The sequence below is a fragment of the Equus caballus genome, chromosome 16, assembly GCF_041296265.1.
Source record: "Equus caballus isolate H_3958 breed thoroughbred chromosome 16, TB-T2T, whole genome shotgun sequence".
Taxonomy (NCBI): Eukaryota; Metazoa; Chordata; class Mammalia; order Perissodactyla; family Equidae; genus Equus; species Equus caballus.
Window position 1 is genome coordinate 46,987,513 of NC_091699.1, and position 21,500 is coordinate 47,009,012.

The window sequence follows — 21,500 nt, forward strand, 5'->3', positions numbered from 1 at the left end:
CGGGAAGAGAGAGGACACAGGGCCTTGTGGGCCCAGCAATTGGGAGCCATGGCAGGTCAAACAGAAGGAGCTGGAGGCCACAGGTGACTCCAAGAGGCCCCTCTCTAGCTGCCGGGTGGTAGGCGGATGATGTAGGATTTTGTTCCCAAAAGTCTGGAGCTGATTTTGCTCGTATAGTCAGGGATGCAGATTTTTTATTGTTCTCTCTTGTCTCCCTCATGCCCATCCAGACTGTGGGCTCACAAGGGCAGGGATCAGGTCTGTGTCTAATTCCTTTCTGAGGACCCAGTGGCCATCACAGGGCCAGACACATGGCAGGGGCAAATGTAAGCCTGCTGAGTGAGAGAGCACAGTAAGCTGGTGCCACACCCATCTGTTCCTCCGTGCCCATGGAACTGGCTCTCAGGCCCTGCCTTTACCCACTGGCTCATGTCCCCAGCTGAGCTGGGCTCAGCCATGCAGGACATGCTGGACAACAGGCCAGGTATCCCGGAAGCAGACCGTGTGCCTCTCCTCACGCTCCCACGCTGGCCCCTAGCTGGGAAGCTCTGGCCTGGAAACCCTCCCTGGCATCAGGCACAGAATTGCAGGTACCATCCACTCAGGACAGATCAGATCCTGTGCCACTAAGCCTGCAGAAGCACAGGGCCCTGCCCACAGAGTCCACCCTGGCCCCAGCCTCACCTCAGGCAAAGGAGGTGAAGAAAGAGGTCAAGGGCGGGATAGACGTTAGGATGCAGAGAACCTTGGTGGGAGGTGGAGGGGAGCAGCCCCTCCTCCTACTCAGGAAGAACCACCCAACAGCTGCAGCTGGGCAAATTCACCACAGGCAGTCAGGAAGCAGTGAGCTCTCCATCCCAGGAGGTGTGCAAGCAAGACCAGAAGCTGGAGGAACTCCCAGGTCCTCTCCTCTACTCCACTGTAAGAATCCCCCACCAAGCATCCTTTGCTCCATTGAGCCCTGAAAACCACTCCCTCCTGGTCCTGGGGGACAATGGCTGCGTCTGTGCCAGCTGTGTGGCCTCGTTGCGCTGTCCCTCCCTCCCCACCTCACTTGCCTCTTCTGTGACACAAGAGTGAGCCAGCTCAGGGAGGTGTTTTCCTTTCATTGTCTGCACTCAGCACCACACAATAATTGCATTTATTCTCAACATCTATAATAATTTTCTTCTACAACAAAAACATGAAAAGTCCAAAACCAATTAGCAAAAACATAGGAAGCCACCTTAATTTCAGGACACAAAGAAATACAATCATGCTCCCATCTTTTCCTTGCAGTAAACTGGATTATTTCTCCAAAGGCCTGAGGTCATCTGGAAGGGGTCTGAGGGAGGTCAATGTAAGAGGTCCCAGGCACCCCCTCTTCTGCCCCCTACTCCCCTTGTCACTTACCAAGAGCTCTCGGGGTGGGGCTATGGGTCCAGCTGTGTTTCTGCACACCCCCGCCCCCCATCCTCCTCCATTCCCTTGCTCATGGACCTCCTCCTCCCTTCTGCTCCTGATGAAATCCAATTCCCCCAACATAGCTGAGAAGCCACCCTCCCCAGCCACTCCCCGCCCCCTTCACCAGGCATCTGAATAAACCAGTGCCTCCACCCACTTCTTGGTGCCCACCCCTCACTCTCTGCTCTTGGCCTTTGCATTTGATGTTCTTTCTTCCCAGAACTATCTTCCCCTCCTTTCTCCCGGCTAAGGGCACACTCATCCTTTGGGACTCAGCTTATATATCCCTTTCTCCAGGAAGCTCTCCCTGACCTCATCAGGGGTTCCCACAGCCACTTATACACCCTCTGCCACAAGCCTGCTCATTAGTCCTGTACCTGCCTGGTCACATGTCTGTCACCTCCATTGTTACTCAATGACTAATGATCCAGCACAATGCCTGGCAAAGAGAATGTGCCTAGCAAGTGTTTGTTGAATGAATGAATGACCCCCCAAATGCCCTCAGAACTCTGGGCTTGCCTTAACTAGATGTCCTGGTTCCAAGTTCATTGTCAAACCCTCGGAGGGCACAGCTTTGCCCTGAGCCTGGATGCTCGTGTGGGGCCTAAGACCTGGGGATCCCTTCACCCTGGGGCGAGAGGGTGTGTGTGCCCCCAATTTTTTCCTAACATGGTCTTGTTATTTGGGGATGTGCCAACAAGCCCTCCTTGAGCAGGAAGCAGGACAGAGAGCTGGGCCTCTGGTCTCCCACCCAGTCCTCAGTTTGGAAGACATGCAGCCTGTAATTTGGAGGGCTAATTTGGTCTGGGGTTAGGAGGGAGCTCTCTGTGTGCTAAATGATGCCATACTTTCCCAGAGGAGGAAGTGTCTTCTCCCTTGGGACATGGGGCCTCTGCTCCCAGGCACAAACCACACTGCTCCAGTGTACCCCCTAAGACCTGGGCTGAGGCCCATAGAAAATTCATTAGCCAACCCTCAGCCAGGGGATAGGGAGGAAGGGAGAAACCTGGGGTCCAGCATCCTTGGCCCCTGCCTGCCCAGACAGGGGTTACCTCGGGTCAGTGGGCCGCAGACATCAGAAAGAACCAGCAAAGTATCCCCAAGGACCAGGGCCATGTGGCAACAGTGCCACAGCCAGCAGATCATGCCCTTTGCGCTGAGTAGGAGAAACACTGGGGAAATGGGTACTGTAATGACCTGGCCCAGGAGCCACACTCCCCAGCAAGCCCCCACTCCTGCTGCTCCCTGAGCCCAGCAACAGAGTCATTTAGGGTCCCTCCTGGCATGATGGGCCATTGTACTGTTTCCAGCCTTTGAACGTCTTTCGCCTCTTCCCCTGTGAAGCCCTCTGTGACCACTGGGCTGGATCAAGAGCCACTTCCTGGCTCCACAGCCCTGTGCCTCCCACTTCAAGCCCCTGACCTTCTCCGCTATAGGGATTTGGGCTCAGTGAGAGTGGGGCGTGGTCACGGTCACCTTGGTGGCCCAGAGCCCTGCCCAGGGTCTGGCTTGGCATAATTGGTATGACAGGTCAAGGAGAGAGGCTGCTCCAGTCACAGGTGTGCGGCCTTGGACCAGGCATGGCACTTCTCTGGGCCTTAGTTTGCTTGTCTGTGGACCAGGCCCACAGCAGTATTTCAGCATTTGAGGAACAAGTGAATGAATGAATGAGAAGTTGGACTAGACGGTCTCCAAATCTCTGGTAACTCAAACCCTCTACGGTTTCTCCTTCCTCGTCCAAGCTGCAAGTCTCTCTGCCCAGGCACGTGTCAGCAGACCTGGCATTGGCCTTGGGGTGATGGGGGCAGAAGCCCCGGGGACGGTCAGGGCAGGCAGGAGCTGCAGGGGGACTAAGAAGTTGGGCGTCTTGACGGGCTGATGGGTGACAGAGTCTAGGGGGGAGGGTATAAAGACTTCAGGGTGACAGATAAAGTCCTCGTCCCTGAACATGCCTCATGTTCAAGGACCCCAGCCTGCCTGGGGGCTGCACTCTGTCCCCAACTCACCCACACCCAGCAGCTTCTCCCAAAACTCTACGCGGTGCGAACCGTCTGTCACTGGGGCTGGTGATTCACAAGCTCCACTCTTCTTTCCTCTTCCAAACTAATTATAGCTCCTGCGTGTTTTTCCCCATGGAAAAATGTCTTCTTAAAAAAAGATATCCCCAAGCCAGCAGTAATTAATTTGGTGAGCACCACAGTGTGCAATTCAGACAGACTCTGAGGATAGGAAGGTCGCAAGTGTTGGGGGATATCTTCTGTCCGACAGAGGAAGGGACAGGTGTGGGATGCAGGGTGGACGTGGGACACTTTAAACAACAGAGGCCTAGCCCATCCCCCCCTCCACCCATCATGGCTCTGGGGACCCTGGGGAATTACAGTAACAGTAATGGGGACTCTATTGAGCACTGCTATGTGCTAGGCATGGTGCCAAGAGCCTACGAAGTGCGTTGCCATTTCATCCTCTGACACCTGCTGAAGCAGGCCCTATTGGCCACACTCTGCAGAAGAGGAAACTGAAGCTCCAAACTTGCCCAGGGTCACACAGCCATAACTGGTGGGGAGAAATATGATGCCTGTGGTGCTGGGAGTGGGGAGACTGGGTGGGGACCATGGCCAATGGCCTGAGCAGAGGGCAGCCCAGGGCCATTAGGACCTCCAAGGGATAGGCAAGTACATGGCCCTCCGGCCTGTCTCTCCCACACTTGCCTTCTGAGAATCACAGCAGATCCCCCTGGAACTGGGCCAGAGTTGACACCACAAGTGTCTGAGCTCTTCATGGGGCCCAGTGAGCGGACATTGGAGCAGATGTCTGAGCTGGCATCCTGGCCAGGTGAGGAGAGAAGAAGCTGCCAGGACAGGGTCGCAGAGTAACAGTGATAGAAAGGCTGAGATATCTGAGACTGGATCACAGAGAGCCAGATGGAAATAGACAGGGGCAGAGATGGAGACTAAAACAGAGAGACAGAGTCAGGTCTGAGTCAGAGACCAAAGGACAAAGAGAAGAGACAGAGACACAGGGCAGGGGGCTGAGTGAAGTGGGGGCAGCTGGAGCCCCAGACTGAGTAGCAGGGGAGCTGAGATGGGAGAGGACCACAGACCTGGTGTGGTGGAGAGGCTGGTTTGACCGGAGAACCAGAGGGCCATGGGTCTAGGAGAGAGCCAGGAGGGAGGGAGTGTTAAGAGGAAAATGGGAGAAGAGAGATGGAGGCCCAAAACATTCATAAGGTCAGGCTCTGCTGGTGGGGACTCCAAGGAGATAGGGAGGGTATGGGCACTCCAGGCCTGGTGTAGGAGTTCGGAACATGGTGCCTCCTCATCCCTATCAATCTAGGAAGACTGCCTGGGGAGGTGGCCCCACAGGGGGTGAGTACATGGGCATTAGGAGAGCTAAGGGTGCATGGGGTGAGTGAGCAGGTGGGGCCCATCCTGGGAGAGGCTCCCCTGGAACCAGCTCTCTGAGGCTGGCCTGTCCCCTGCCCCCTCCAGCAGCAGAGAGGCAAGGACCCTCCCCAGGGGCTGAGGAATTGAGGCAGAACTAGGCCATCATCTTTCCTGGGTGGGAAGGGAAGCCCTGGGGCTGTTTGTATGGTCAGCCTGAGGCCAGAGGGCTCCTGTCTTGTTCTACAGAGCTACCTGCCTGGCTGCTGAGTGAACGGGGGAGGCAGGTCCAGGGCTCCCCCACGAGCCCAGCAGATGGGCAGCCTTCCCTGCTGTCAGGCTGGGACAACCCTCCTACCCCATTCCCCATCAGCCATTAGGAAATATACCCCCTCTACCAGCCCCCAAGGCTAGAGGTCTATCCCCTTCCTCAGATTTCTCTTAGGCAGGGCCAGGTCTCTCTCAGCCTGGGACAGGACTGTGCTTCCTTCCCCAGACCCTCAGGACAGGGCCTGCCTCTTCCCCCAGACCCTTTAGGCCAGGGCAGGACCCCTCCCTTGGCCCTGCTCTGTCTTGGCAGGCCATGAGGTGTGGACAGCCTTACTAACCACACACGGACTGCCCCTGGCTCCAGCCATCACCACCCCCGACTCCTCTGGCCACCTGACACGGCTGCCGCCTGCCCTGGGTCAGGGCCCAGTGCCTAGGACCTGTGAGCCAGACAGCTGTCGGGATTTCCGGCACAGGGGGCCTCTGGGGCTGACACCTCTCAGCCGCTTTCTCCTCTAGACTCTCTCTGGCCAAGTCTGTACTCTTCTGGGGTCTGCGTCTGGATCTTGGAGCATCTGTCATGGGAAGGGAGAGGGACATAATAGGGAGCAGGTGGCCTTGGGTGGCCTTGAGCCCAGAAGATCAGCACAGGCCCCCAGAATGTGCCCTTGAGCTCCAGGAATGGGGAAGAGGTGGCTGCTGATCCCTGGGAAGGGATTTCGCCAACGCAGGAGAAGGATGCCTGTGCAGGTACCTCATTCTTGGTCCAGCCACCCCTGTGGGCCTGGGGCATTTTGGTGGAAACACTTGTTTCACGGATCCCCAAAGCAAACCAAGAAGCCTCCTTTTGTAAAGATGGAACAGGAGGCAACACAGGGTGATGTTTTGTGTTTGACACACGGAGTCTATCCAGCTCAGGCTCTGGGAAGATGACCAAGCCTCAGTTTTTTCATCTGTAAACTGGGGCTGCCGGTAATTCCCTCCTCAGAGAATGCTGTGAATAATCGAGATTTCACGCATGAAGCTGAAACACGAATGGCTATGCTTTAGGCAGCCCAGCTCCCACCAGAGGCTCCAAACTTCCTCCTGGAGCCCCCTTCCCCCTGGGCCCCTCTTGGCAGGGGGAGATCGGCAGCCCCCAGCCTCTAGCCTCCAGCCCCACTGCAGCCTGTGGCAGACCAAGCTGAGGGCCGAGGGGAAGGAGAAGGCCTGGGTGGGGGCAAGCAGCCAGAAGAGGTTGGTGGTGGTCCCCTTCTGGGTGGGACCACCGGCAAGCACCCCCTCGGGTCTCTGAGCAGCAAGGATTGGACTGGCCAAATGCCCTCCTTCTCCAACCTGGAATCCTCAGGCCACCCCCGGGGCTCAGTCACCCTCTGCACCCCCACCCTGGCTCCAGCCCCCTTCCAGGCCAGCCTGGCCTTTGGCCCCAGCTCCTCCAACAAGACGAGAGGGAGAAGGCCTGGCTCACCCCCTTCTCAGACCGTTTTTAGCCCCCGAGGAACTCGGCGTCCTCCCAGCAAGGGTGCGTGGGTTGTAGCTGGGTATTAATAGCTCAGCTGGAGGAGGTGACCAGGACGTCCACAGCCAAACCCAGGAGGCCTCGCATCCTGGCAGGCAGGCAGCCCTCTCGTTGTCTGCATGTCCTCTGCTGCTCTCCACCATCCCTGTCCTCCAGGGGTTCTCTCAGCTCCCTCCAGCCCCCATCCCCTCACACACGCCTGGTTCCCCCCTTAGTTGAATCTCCCTGTGGTCCCCTAGGGAGGGGGAGACTTTGGGTCAGGGCCCCAGTGGTGGGTGAATGGCCTGAGGCTGGCTGTGACCAGGCCCCGTGGGAGATGAGAACAGAGAGGCCTGTGATAAGGCTTCCTCCCTGGCACCCTTCTCCTCTGCCCACTGGCCTCTCATTCCTGCTTGCCTACTCCACCCACAGCTCCCCCACTGGCTGCTGCGTGGGCTTGTCCCCAAATATCTATCCATGCTGGGCCCAGAACAGAGAAGAGACAGGAAAACCCAGCTGGTAAAATGGAGGCCTGGAAAAGGTGCCCAGGTCAGTGCTGCCTACACACTGCCCAGGTGGGACAGCTGAGGCCTGCACAGGCTGTGGGGACATCTTTCAGCAACTCGGGAAGTGACGGGGCCCTGGGCGGTGACTGGGCACCTAGAGCCTTCGTGCAGTTCTGCCCCAGAGGACCCCCACGCCACAGAGGCTGGGAAGGAACACGAGCCCACACCAAGCGTCTCACACACTGGCCTCAACCACTCATCCTCACTATGTTAGCTCATCTACCCCCACCCCAGGGCCCACAGTCTCCAGGCAACACTGAGGGAGCGTGATCAACATGCAGGTGGGTGCCACGATCATTCACGCTTCAGAGATGAGCAACTGAGGCTCTTATCCCCAGACTAGGAAGCTGGGGCTGGAGGCCAGGCCCCATGGCACTGCTCTAGCAGCTTTGGACATAAGATCTGCTCCCAGTCCTTTTCATAGTCATCTTCATTCCCTAAGTCCTGCTTATTGTAGGCATCCCTCTGTCACCGGTTCTGCCCCAGGTCATTTTCAGGAAATAGAAAGGCGTCTGGGTCTTTGGGGACCTCCTCCTCAGTCAGCTATGGCCTTCAGCACCAGGCTGATTCTGACCTCTGACCTCTGACCTACCTCAGCCTGAGTCCTGACCTTGACCCCAGACCATGTTTGGCTCTCCATCCTCATCAAGTTCTGAGCAGTGACCCCTGCCCTCTGACCCCTGACTCCAGGCTAAGTCTGGACCACTGGACAAGATTGAATCCCAGCCCTCTGATCTTTGACCTCAGCTCCAGTTTAAGTCTCAGTCCTTAGGCCCAGGTTGAATCTGGGCTACCACTCCCTGACTCCCACCACAGGCGGAGCCCCAAGCCAGCCCCAGGCCTAGCAAGGACAGATCCCTACTTCCCTTCCTGAGCCTCTGTCCTAGGCTCACCCTGGCTCCCAGCTCTCAGTTTCTCAGCCTGGAGGAGGCTCTGTGAGCTCCTCACACTCACTCAGCCACCCCCACCCTGAGTTTTGAAGCAAGCTGACACAAGGAGCACATCGCACCAGGCGATTTATAACTTGGACGAGCAGAGGCTGGAAACATATGCTATTTCTAGGCTGGATCTTATTGGTTTGGACCATGGGGGAAGCAGAGCCCACAGCAGAGGGAAGGGAAACATAGACAGGCAGATGGACCCCCATGCACTCAGAGCCATGTGCTGGGGTGCAGGGGCCCTGGGGAACCTGGGGCTGGGACCATGCTCCCCTGGGGCAGAGAGGCAGGCATGCCCACACACCCCCGACCTGGAGGAAACAAATTATGATAAAATAAATGTGACACTCCTTCCCAACTCCGGCACCTAGTTTTCTTTATAGCTGTGGAAACTTTATTCCTGGCTCAGAATGGAAACTGGGTCCGGTCCCTGCTCTCCCTCCCACCAGCTGTGAGACTTGGGGCATCCTGCTCAGCCTCAGCTTCCAAAAGTTAGCATCCTCTTCTATAAAATGGGGATGTGATGCTACCTTCCTCTCAGAGTTTTATGAGGATGAAATATAGTTGGGGAGGGGGTGGGCCCTGTTCACATCTGGCACATGGCAAGAGCTCACAAAGGAGCAGCTACTAATATATTATCAGAACCCAAGTCCCACTGCTCAGGTTGGAAGGTCAGTAGCCTTCCCCTTCCACTCCCACCTGAGGGCTCCTGAGGGACATAGTTTGGAACCCTTGACCTAGATTCCAGGCTGGCAGTAGGACCAAAGGCAGCATTAGCTGATGGTTACAGGAGCTGGAACAGCATGGAATTTGTCAGCATGGAATTAGGTCACAAATTTCTTAAATCAGGAGCCATAGAAGCCAAAAAAACTCAACACCTGAAGGTAGAGTGTTCTCCTGGGCCAAGAACCGTGTGGACCAACCAAGAAAGGATGGATTCCTGCGTCAGAGAGCAGGCTGGGGCACCGGCACGTGCCAGCCGGCTTTTCCCTGCATGTTCTGGAGCATCCAGGGAAGGGGAGGGCCCTCCAGCTCCACCACCATCTCCAAAACCTCACATTTTCTGGGGATTTCCCACTTCTTCACAGCCACTCGGCTCAGGTGCCCAGGAGGTCCAGCTGCTCCTAGATCCATCCCTCCCCCACCCGGTCGCCTCTACTCACCGCTCCCAAGACTCCTCACCACTCCTCACCCAGCTGCTGGGGGCCCTTGGAGTGAATCCCATGGGGCCAGCCCTGCTCCCTTCAGCCTCCAGAGGCCCTGCACAGTGGGCTCTGGACACACTGGTGACCTCAGGCCCTCCCCTCTCTGGGCCTCTCTTTCCTCGTGAGTGAAGTAAAGGAGTTGGCACTGTCGGGCAGGGTGAATGCTCACGTGCTGGGAACCTACTGTCCACCAGGTGTCGGTGTCCCTCATCTCTGATTCAGGAAACAGAGGATCAAACAGGGGGAGTGACACACTTAAGGGCACATAGCTGGGAAGTGGCAAGGGGAGGATTTGACTTAAAGCTGCCGTCCTGAGAGGAGAGGCAAGAAGGGGGTCCCAGATGTGGGGCAGGCTATCCCTCAGTGGGCAGCAGCAGAGACCAACAGCCAGCACCTCCTGTACCCTGCTCCCTGGGGGCAGGCGGCCCAGCCTCCACCATGGCTGGCAGAACCCCATGCCCAGTGCCATTCCCATATGACCTTTCCAAGTGGCTAATGAGGGCCTCAGCACTGCTCAGTAATTGGCCTCATTAGGTGGCTGGGGCTGCCCGGGGGATGGGGTGGCGGATGCTGGGCCCCATGGGGATGGGCCAGACAGCCTCCCGTTAATTACCTGAAAAATCAGACAATTAGGCCTCCTACCACCCGCCTGCCCACGTCCTGCTGGCCCCTAATTGCCAACGGCTGCTGAGCAGGCTGGGAGTGACCTGGATTTGGACCGAGGACCAGCTACTGCCATCTCCCCCATCCCCCACCCTCCATCCATCACAAGCTGTGGACACAGAGAGCTGTGGGGGAGGCATCTCTCAGGGATCCTCCTGTAACCCCCCTTTTCCAGCCCTGACCCTTCCTACCCACTATCTCTCCTTCTGAGGGTCGCTCCAGAAGAGAAGAGATGGATGACTGGTAGCCCTCAGAGAAGATGGGTAGGCTGCTGGGGGAGGGGCAGAGACCCAGAAAAGGAAGTCCAAGAGGTGTGGAGGGTGATGAAGTGGCTGACTTCCCCTTCCTGGCTCCTCTAGGGAAAAAAATGCCAAGCCGTGTTCAGGAGTAGGAATGGTAGAGAAGAGGAAGCAGAGAACTCTCCCATGGGCCCTGGCCCAGCCCAAGGGATGCTGGGGGCCTAAGTTGCCCCACTCAGAAGGGGAGATGGACCTGGATAGAGCACAACCAGAGTACAGACTATGGTTTTGGGAGAGGTGCAGAGAGAGAGGCCTGGCCTGGCTGGGATGGTCTGGAAGGCCTCCCGGAGGTGATGACCTTTAGCCTGAGCCAGGTGGGGGTGCGCTGCTCCAGGCGGAGGGAATAGCACATGTGAGGGCCTGGAGGTGGATCCTTCTCTGCTGAAACAGTGACAGAGAGGCAGGTGCTCTCAGCAAGCACCTACCACGCACCAGGCAGTCAGTGGAAACAGGTAGACTGGCCCTGCCCCAGGAGGCCTGAGAAAGTCTGATCTGGGGCTGTGGGTCCTCCTCTCATGAATGTCCTTGGTAGCACTAAGCCAACTTGCAGGAAGTACCTGGGCCGCCCCCTCCCTGACCTAGTTCCTTTCCTGGTTTCTGTGCTGTGATTGAAGTCTCTCCCCTCATTTCCCTGTGGGATTTGGAGGCCCAAAGTTGCCCACTGCTCAGAGGGACACTCCAGTTCAGAGAGGTCAAGAGGCTGAGCTGAGGTCACCTAGCTGGCTGGCTGGAGTGGGCCTCAGAGAGGCAGCCACCCTGGTCTGCCTGTGGAGATCCTGGCCCGGCCAGGGGAAGAGCCATGGTAGCAGGATAGTAGAGAGGTGGGAAGGAGATGACTGCACCGGGAGGCCGGACCCCAGCATTTGGAAGCTCATTTCCATGGCTGCCAAAGTCATGCCAAACTTGCCCCCCTGCCTAAGCTCAGGGTAGCCCTCTGCACGCCCTGCCTCCAGCCCGCTCCTTCCCCCAAACCATCCCTGAGAAGAAAGCAGAGGAAGGTAGTGAGACCAGAATTCCAAAGAGACCCTGACCCTGAGTGATTCCAGCAAAGCGGAATAGGACTCAGTGGGGCTTGCCTCACAGGGCAGCTATGAGATTAGAACAGGCCCATGGACAGGCCCTCAGAAAGGCCTGAAGACAGACAGCCTGAGAGGCTCAGAATGTCCAAGTATTCCTCTGTCGACAGAAATCATCCAGAAGTTCCTGCTGTTGCTATTTTTGTAAAGTAGAGGGTCGTTAGGTGTTGTTTAAGTGACTCCTCCCCCTATTAGCTATGTGAGCTTCATCTCTCAGACTCTCAGTTTCCTCATCTATGAAATGGGGGTAAGAAGAGAGCCTACCTTGCAAGTTACTGGGGGAATAAGATGAGACGAAATACATCACTGGAGGTCAGCTGTGAGTAGCTGCTCTCAAATCCTTCTGTCTCTCCATCTGTGAAATGGGCCCACAGTCCAGAAAAGCAGAGGCAATCCTGATTTCTAATGTTCTGTCTTTCTATCCTCAAGCATCATTGAAATGTGCCAGAAGTTCCAGACCCTGGGCTTCCAAATGGCACCTCCGAGGCAGCACCGCATCCAGGAATGCAGCAAAGACTCCGGTGAGGCCTGGGGCGTCACAGATTGGTGGTTTAACAGAGGCTGGTTGTGGTGGCAGTGAGGGAAGCAGGGTAGAGTGGAGTGGGGAGAGACATGGAGCAGTTGTGTGTGTGTGTGCATGTGTGTGTGTGTGACTTGGGGTCAGAGAAGCAGACAGGAGTGGGAGGTCAGTGACAGTTAGGAGAGGAGGAGGGCACTTTCTGAAAGCAAAGGGGACTTGGACCAGCAGGGGAGAGAGGAAGGGCATTCCTGGAAGGAACCTCTGTGAGCAGAATCAGGAAGGGAGGAATGAAGCTGACCGTGCCACAGCTGACTGGAAAGTCTCCTGGCTGTCACCCAACCAAAGGTGGGCTGGGGATCTGGGGAGAGGAGGGTAGACAGGTAGCAGGGTGGGGGTGCTAAGGGAGCAGAAGATTGTGTATAGTTGTGATGACAACAGCACGGACGGTGTGGTGCTGGGCTGGGTGTTTATACACATGCAGAGTCCTCCTGGGAACCTGTGCAATCATCCCACTTTACAGAAGCAGCAATGGAGCCTCAGCCAGCTTCCTTTACTGTGATTGCTGGACCCTGAGACTCAGTGTGGCTGGAGGTCAGAAGCTGAAGCATAGTCTGGGGGGCAGAGTGGCTGAAGCCCCCTCCTCTTCACCCCTTTCCACTTGCTGGGCTTGCTGACAATCACTGGTGTAGCCACCCTGTGCTCCACAACACTAATTGCCACGGCTACCCAGGTATTTCCTGCTAAACACATTCATTTGCTGTGTGGTGATTATTGTAGGGATGTGAGGCCTCCAGGCTCCTGCCAACTGCTCCCCAGAGAGTTAGAGTGTCATAACACACACACACACACACACACACACACACATGCACACAATCCTGTAGACTCACAATTGTCTTGCACTGTTCCCTGTCCTGTTCCTGCTACCAAGAGTCATCAAGCCATGAGTCCTCCCATAATCATTCCCAAATGCCTCGTGTTCCACCATGGTAGTAACTGAGGGCCCTGGATTGAAACCCCGTGACTGTCTCCCCCAGTGGATGGGGAGCTCCAGGAAGGTGGCAACTGTTCTCTTTCACAGTTTGGCAGCTCATGCAAAGGAGACACTCAATGAATATTAGTTAAATGAATGGATGATTGGTTGGATGGATGGATAGATGGATAAACGGATGGGTAGATGGTTAGATGGTTGCACGATGGATTGGGTGGTTAGATGGTGCGTTAATTTCCTATGGCTGCTGTAACAAATTGCCACAAACTTAGTGGCTTAAATCAACACAAGTCTATTATCTTACAGTTCTGGAGGTCAGAAATCTGAAATGGTTCTCACTAGACTAAAATCAAGGTATTGACCAGGCTGTGTTCCTACTGAAGGCTCTAGGGGACACACCACTTCCTCACCTTGCCAGCTTCTAGAGGCTGCCTACTTTCCTTGTCTTGTGGTCGCATTCCTTTATCTTCAGAGCCAGCAATGTCAGAATGAGTCCTTCTAGTGCTACCATCATGTTCTCTCTTTTGATTCCCTCTTCCAGTCTTAAAGATCCTTGTGATCACATTGGGTCTACCCAGATAATCCAGGATAATCTCCCTATTTTAAAGTGAGCTGATTAGCAACCTTAATTCCATCTGTAACCTTAATTCCCGTTTGCGATGGTAAGTAACATATTCACAGGTTCTAGAGATTAGAATAGAGACATCTTAGAGGGCTATTATTCTGCCTACAATAGATAGGTAGATGGTTGGTTGGATGGACATATAGATGTAAGGATAGATGGATAGATGTATGGATGAGTGGCTGGATGAATGGGTGGAGGGATGGATGGATGGATGGATGGTTGGGTGGATGGATGGATGGACAGACAGACGGACAGAGAGATGGATGGATGGATGAGTGGATGGATGGCAGACTGAGTCCCCCAAGTGGAGATGAAGAGCTTGAGAAAGAGTAGACCTGCTACAACTCATCTTCTGTGCCCTTTCCCGCTATTAATGTAATGCAAGAGCCCTGGGCAAAGGGAATGACCTTTCCTAGGCTCTGCACTTCTCTTCATTGCATTTTATCTCCCCAACTAGCTCTGACTCTCCCCAGGTTGGGTACCCTGCCACACCTACCAATCTAGCACTACAAGCCAAATTTGACCCTTGCCTGATGATGAGTGAGAGAATGACCTTGTGGAGCATTCAGCGGAGATTGGAGATTGGAGGGGTCCAGGAGGTCCAGGAGTTGGGGCTCTCCTGGATGAATGTGATGGAATATCAATAAGAGGAGCTGGGAAGAGGAGCTCAGCATCCAGAGCTCACTTACTTGGGTGAGATTTTTTTTTTTGAGGAAGATTAGCCCTGAGCTAACACCTGCCGCCAATCCTCCTCTTTTTTGCTGAGGAAGACTGGCCCTGAGATAACATCCGTGCCCATCTTCCTCTACTTTATATGTGAGATGCCTGCCACAGCATAGCTTGACAAGCTCTGTGTAGGTCTGCACCTGGGATCTGAACCGGTGAACCCTGGGCTGCTGAAGAGGAACATGCAAACTTAACTGATGTGCCACCGGGCTGGCCCCAGATCTTTTTGTTTTAAAGAGGTCAATTAACTTTGTATTTATTCCTTATTTAACATTTAACTATAATATTTGATTGATACAAGAGAATATCCATAAATAATTGCATAATGATATAATGGACACTGGTGACCTACCACACAGTGCAAGAACAGGAACGAAATCTGCCTCGTGAGGCCTGGGATTCATGTCTGTTTTGCTCATGCCTGCATCGCCCCCAGCACCATGAATAGTACCTGGCACCCCATGGGCCGGCGATAGATGTTCATTGGTGGAATCTCCCCATGTTCCACCTCTACCCAACTCCTGCCCTCCCCGTCAGTGTATCAAGAATCATGGTTTATGACTTCTCGGCCTTTTGTAAATGGTTCTATCATATACTTATGAATGCCAAAACAATATTGTTTAGTTTTACTTTGGTGGGGGGGGTGCTTTATAAAAATGGCTTTAGATGGAATATGGATCTCCTGTAATTTGTTTTCTTCCCTCCGCGTTATAGTTTAGGATTCATCCGTGTTGCTGTGGGAGCTGTGGTTGATTTCTCAATTCTCCTGTCACTGGATATTGTGTTGTTCTTAGTTTCTCCTTAAGAACAGCGCTGCTAAAAACATTCTGGGGTGGGGGGATTTTATTATCATTATTGTTTTCACTTGGCTTGCTCCCATCCTGGCAGAATTCACACTCATTCTTCTCCCCCACTCCTTGCACACACAGGCACTTCCCAGGCACACTGGTGTCCCAGAATGAGGCTCCCTGTGACCTGAGCAACCCTGGGGGGAGGGGAGGTCTGGGTAGGGGCCCAGCTGTAGCGGCTCTGTACTTCTCATGTCTGGATCCACACCTGTGCACCCCACCTTGATCACCCTAATAAGTATATTGGGTCCCCCAGGCCCCATGTTCAGAACAGGATGAAATAGAAAAACAGACTCTCCGTTTGTGCAGTCCTGGGTTAAAATGTCCAGTCCGTCATGTACAAGGTGTATGCCCTTGAGTGAATCATTTCTCCTTTCTCAGCCTCGGTTTCCTCTTGTGTAAAGTGGGGCAACCTTAGGACCGCCCTCACAGAATGTTACAGAGAGCCCCGTGAGCGCTCAGTGGTGGGCCGAGAGAGCTGATGTTGTTGCCCTTGCTGTTTTCCTACTCCTGCTTTGGCTTCTTCTACTCTCCATCCAGCTCCAAATACTGTCAGGGGCTTTCAAGGGCAACCCACCCACCCCCTTCCACAGATGAGGAAACTGAGGCACAGAGCATAGAGAGCTCCTACCCAGGGACCCAGAGTCCCAGCCATTCCCTGCCATGGGCCTGAGTGGTCCCCCACCAGTACGTCTCCCACTGCCTCTGCGGGGTCTGTGTGTAGGGAGGGCCATGCTGTCCTCTCTTTGCCATGTGACCCTGGACCTACCCTCGAGCCTCTTGTGCTCCCTTTCATGCTCTGTTGTGGCCCTGGGGTATGAAGCTGAGGATGACGGAGAGGGCAGTACTGGAGAGGTCACTGTCCCTAGACCAGGGCCAGTAGCCTACTGTGCAACCTCACTCTGGCCTCCAGCCTAGGCCCAGCAGTTATCTCCCACCCTCCCATGAGCACCCAGAGCCCCATTCTCCCTAACCAGCCCCCTTCATGCTGAGGACGCCAGTCCTGCCTGGTGTAGGGCCTCCCGGACCCTAGCACACTCCCCACTCTGCGCAGGATGGGCTGTCTCAGCCCTGTACCAAAGGGGTGATAGGCAGCCTGATGCTGCCTCTCCAGACAGTTGGAGGAGGTGCGGCTGGAGAGGTGGCCTCAGCATGCCCAGGAGTCAAGTGTTTAATTCTGCAGTCGCACTCAGTTTTCAGATGAGGAGTTGGGACTCAGTGTCACAGCAGGGAAGGGAGAGATGGGGAACAGGAGCCCTGATCCGACCCCGTGCCCAATACCGTCTGCATTCAGCAGTGCCGGGGGGAGGGTGTGGAGGGGGCTCCTGCCCTGAGTGTATGTGGGGGGTCACCTCCAAACACGGACTTTGTGCTGGAAGGAGCCCACTACCACCACTTCAGCCGGCTGGTCCCCATCCATGATGCAAGTCCAGGGGTCAGGGCCAGCCTTTGCCCTCAGCTCTGCTCCAGCACCGTCCTCTGGGAGCAGGCCGGGAGCGAAGTGTGTGAGAAAGGCCCCCATCCCGTCAATGTCCTGCACCGCTCCCCACCTGCCAACACTTACTTTTCTCCATCTCCTCTCAGGGAACCCCCGCCGGCTGCTGCAACATTCCCTCCAGGCTCCTGCCCCCGCGGCCCCCAGGCCCCTCCTCTCTGCCAGGGTGGGAGCACAGTCATTCAAGTTATTTTTAGCCAAGCTGCATCCTCCAGGAGATGCTAATCAAGGGGAAGCCGCCCCCGCGCCTCCCGGAGCTGCTTGCAGAAAAGGATCGATTAAAACCAGTGCTGCCAAGGCCCCAAGCCAGGCAGGCAGCGGCACTGAGACAGGCTGAGCCAGGACCACGGGCCTCTCACCCACTGGCTCCTGGGAGTTGGGGCCGGGTTGTTAGGCATGCTGGGGGTCCCCACATGCCTGTCACTGTCACCACTCAGCAGCTGCTCCTCAGTCAGCCCCCTCCTGGCCCTGTCCCCGCCATCCCTGCCCACAGGGAGGGGGGCATCCCTGCTCTCCCATCCCTCTCTGGGCACGGCCTCTTGACGGTGGGCAGCCTCAATGTTTCCAGGGGAGATGTCGGGGGGCAGGGAAGGATCCCCACATTGTCTGCCTGGCCTTCGGCTGGCTCAAGCCTTGTCTCAGGAGGGCTGCCGAGTGGGACAGAGACCATGGGCCAGCCCCCAGTAAGTGCTCGGCATGAATGGGTCCCTGGAGCCTCATCACAACCTGCCAAGTAGGTAGCGCCCTCATCCTCATCTTACAGGTGAGGACGCTGAGCCACAGGAGAGTTGAGTATTTGCTCAAGGCCACCTGGCTGCTAAGTGTCAAGGTAGGATCTGGGTCCTGCTCTCCAGCCTTCACCAGTGGATGGACTGTGAGTGTTTGAGAATGTGACAACCAACTAATGAGCAAGTGTGGGGCGGCTACAGAAAGATAGGACTGACCAATGTTGTACTGGGGGGGATAAGATGGCCCCCCACCCTCTGTCACCTGCCATGGATGCCGCAGCCCAATCTACCAGAAGGTCATTCCTTGGGTAAGGCATGGCCCTCCTTTCCCCAAGCTGCCATCAGTGTGAGTCTCAGGCAGTGTCCAAGCCCAGAAGAGCTTCCAGGAGTGGCTTTGACAGCGAAGGAGAAGCTGGGTGACCCTGAGCAAGTCACTTCACCTTTCTGAGCCTGTTTCCTCACCTGCAACATGGGATTAACAAGAGTGTGCAATGAGGACCAGTGATAACCGATGCAAAGCTCCTGGCTCCAGGCCCCAGTAAGAGACCCCTTCCCTGCCTGACCTCTGGACTTAGGGCTGTGCACTGAGAAGGTGAGAACACTCTTGGCGGGCCAGGCCTCTGATCCCTGGGGCTTTGCGGGTGCAGTGACAGCTCAGGGAGGCCCTGATCGGCTGAGATCTAGTGCCAGAGAGCCACGGGGAGTGAATGCCGGCTTTGCCCCCTCCAGCCCACTGTGTCCTCCTTACCCCCTCCCCACCTCTGTCTGATCTTATGGGGTCTGCCTCCGAGCCCCAGCAACATGCCTCCTCCCCCAGGAAGGCTTCCAGCTTCCTCTTCCAACTCCCAGAAGCTGCTGGCCTGGATGGGCCCTTCTCTGTTCTGTATCTTCGGGTGCAGCACCCACAGCTTCCTCCCCTCCCATCCCCCCAGGCTCTGCACACAGTGGGTGATCATGGCAATAGCCCTGGCCCAGCAGACGTGTGAGGTGGAGCCAGGGGTCACCATTTCTGTTTGCTGCCTCAAGAGAATCTTCTTCTGCCTGCATTGTTGACCCCATTTTACATGAGGTGGGGGTGGAGCGGGAGTGAGGGGCAGCCCTGGGGAAGTTCAGTGATTTGCCCAGTGACACACAGCTGGGAAAGGGCAGCGCTGGGGCTGAAGCCTGTTGCCTATGGGCACAAGCCCTTCTTACTCAGGGGGCACTTGATGGGAGCTTCAGGGCCCCCAGCTCCTTTCTGCTCTTTCTGGTGTCCCTTGTGCCTCTCTAAACAGGGCTGGGCCTCCTTCTCCCTCCTCAGTCTGTGATGCATGGTATCTGGGATGGGATCCCTGAAGCACTACATGGGGAGCAGGCCAGGGCAGCCCAAGAGCCTCCCCGGACCCCCAGGGGCTGCAGCCCTCCTATGCCCTCATTGCCTGTCCTTCAGCCCAACAGTAGGGAGCCCCCTTCCCCCCCAAACTCCGCTCTGACTCCCTGGTTCCCTCCCTGACTTTCCACATACTCCCTATATGTCCTAGGGCAAGTCCCTTCTCTGAAGACCTCAGTTTCCCCATGCACAGGCTTGGAGAGGGGACTAGATGATCCTCAAGGCCCCTGCCCCAGCGCTGGTTTTCTCAACTCTGCCTGGGGCCCTGGGTCACAGCCTCTGTCTCCTGGAGGGAGTGTGGACTGTGAGGGTTGGGGCTCGAACTCTTTGGGAGGTGACAGCCCCCTTGTTCATTCAGAAGAATTCTTGCAAAGGCACTTCATCCTGCTTTCTACCCCTTAAAGAACCTTCCATCTGATCCTGAGGCAGGGGAGGTTCTGGGACCCAGCCTGGCATTAACCCCAGGCTGCTAGGTGGGTGAGGAGTCCCCCCCTCGCCCCCAGCCTCTCCTTAGCCTGGGCTGGGAGGGTGCAGGCAGGTGCAGGCGAGAGGGGCATCCAGGCAGGACAGGGCTAAAGAGAAAGGGGAGCTGGAGGGGCTGCGGTTGCCATGGCAATGGCATTGGTGGCTCCCCTGGAGGCTGCTGAGGAGGGAAAGGAAAGGAGTCCCTCCCAATCCTCAGCTTCTTTCTTCTTTCTCAGACCCTCTTTGTGAAAAAGGAGTCTCCTTAGCCTGCTGAGTGTTTTCCACCTCAGAGGCAGGGGTGGGAGCCTCTCAGGAATGCATACCTACCCTGTCAAGCCCCCTCAGCAACCACCTACTCCATCCCTCCCCTTCCTGGCAGGCCAGTTCTCTGTGCTGCTGGGCTTCTCCCCATTCACCCTGCCAGTCCCTGACTGCCTGAGCCCAGCTGAGCCCATTGTGCCCTCCTCCCCGGTGCACTACCACCACTACCAATGCCCTCTTCCTTTCTAGGCGCGTTCCAGGTGGGATGAGTATGTCCGAGTGGAGGCAGGGCCAGCACACAAGATGCCCCCACTCTGGGCATCTGTTGGCCACAGAGGCCAGGGACTTCTGGGTCACCTTGTGGTTAGTGTCACAGGGCTCCCTCCATAACCTCACTGGGCACACACCATCCTATGCTCTTCTGGGTCCTGATGGGCATCTGGACCACAGTGACTCTCCATTTGGCTGTGGGACCTCTAGTCATGCCCCAGGACTCTGTCTCCTCATCTGTGAAATAGGGTGATGAGAATCCCAGCACCTCCCAAGGCCGCTGTGTGGTCTCATGGATGCACCGCCAGGCTCTGGGAGGCTTCCTGTCTGCCCAGCACTGATTGCTGCTCTTCTCCCACTACTACAAATGAGGAGACTGAGGCTCAGAGAGGTGAAGTCGCTCTGCTGGCGAGGGGTCAGTCAGAATTTGAACCCAAGTCTATCTGATGTCAAAACCTGTTCCAGGGGGCCTGCCCGGTGGCACAGCGATTAAGTTCGCACATTCTGCTTCTCGGCGGTTTGGGGTTTGCCGGTTTGGATCCCGGGTGCAGACATGGCATCGCTTGGCAAAAGCCATGCTGTGGTAGGCGTCCCACGTATAAAGTAGAGGAAGATGGGCATGGATGTTAGCTCAGGGCCAGTCTTCCTCAGCAAAAAGAGGAGGATTGGTAGTAGTTAGCTCAGGGCTAATCTTCCTCAAAAAAAAAAAAAAAAAAAAAAACCCAAAACCTGTTCCTTTAACCCTCAGCAGACATAGTCTCCAGTAACTCTGAGGTGGACCAGCAGGGGCTCTACCCAAGGGTACCCACAAGCTCCACTTTCTCTGCCCTGAACCCTCTCTCGAAGACCTCCCTTCTCCCCTCCTCCCCACCCCCGACCCAGGTACTTGGAGCCAGGGGAGACACAACCTACCCCAGAGAACCTGCAAGAAAGGGAAGACAGGGGCTTGATCCATAGGTGGGGAAAGTGGGGGGGATGGGCGTGGGGAACAGGGATGTGAGAGGTCTGGGAGACTCACAGGGCTTCCCACAGGAGGGGAGCTCCAGCCCGCCCCAGCAGTACCACTCCATCTGTGGTCCCATGCTGCCCCCGTGTGGACGACAAGCTCACATTCTGGATTGGGGACCCCACATTACTGCTGGGCCAGGGGCCCCCTAGACGGAAAATCAGTGGTCTGGGCCTGTGAAGGCATACCCAATGGCCTGAGGAATGGGCTGCACCTCCAAACCTCTGCCTGAACTGTCCTCTTTCCTCTCGACAGATCCTGAGCCCCAGCCTGGCATTGCATTGCTGCCCACCGCATTTCCTTCTCCCAGGAGCTTCAAATCCCAGACTGTTGGAGGGAAGTGAGCTTAAGAGTTTTATTTTCCAACCCCCTACCCCATATTTCAACCTCCACATCCATATCCAGTAATTCAACTGCTGTTGCATATCTCTCATATCAGGGAGCTTACTACCTCGGGAGCAGCCCATGGTTTGGAGGAAATTCTGATTGCAGAAATGACCCTGCATGGAGCTGGGATTTGTCCCTCAGTCATAGCTCTGTCCTCTGAGGCCCAGGTGGCCTCTCACTTGGGGATTTCTAAGCAGATCCAAAACCCAACCTAGTACTTAAAGGCCTCCTCCTCTACTGCCCCCTACTCTTCTCTCCTATGGATAAAACACTGGTTCCAATAACCCACTCATAGTCCCTCTTATCTGTGCACGGTGGCGGTCCCTGTCTCTGGAACTCCAGGACTGAGGGGACCTATCACACCTGAGGACTGTCACTTCCCTCCATCCTGGCCCTCCCTTGGATCCTCTCCTTATTTTTACCATTCACTTGCCACTGACATTCTTTCCCTAAGCCCTGTCCCCATCCCCAGAA

The 21,500-nt window shown here is 55.9% G+C and overlaps 1 long non-coding RNA gene across 1 annotated transcript; it reads left to right on the plus strand.

Annotated features, from left to right (window-relative positions):
* Nucleotides 1–11,766: 11,766 nt before the first annotated feature.
* LOC138918034 (uncharacterized) lies at nt 11,767–14,869 on the plus strand. Its single transcript, XR_011426878.1, has 2 exons — nt 11,767–11,859; nt 13,929–14,869. It is a non-coding gene; the product is annotated as an uncharacterized lncRNA (long non-coding RNA).
* Nucleotides 14,870–21,500: the final 6,631 nt, after the last annotated feature.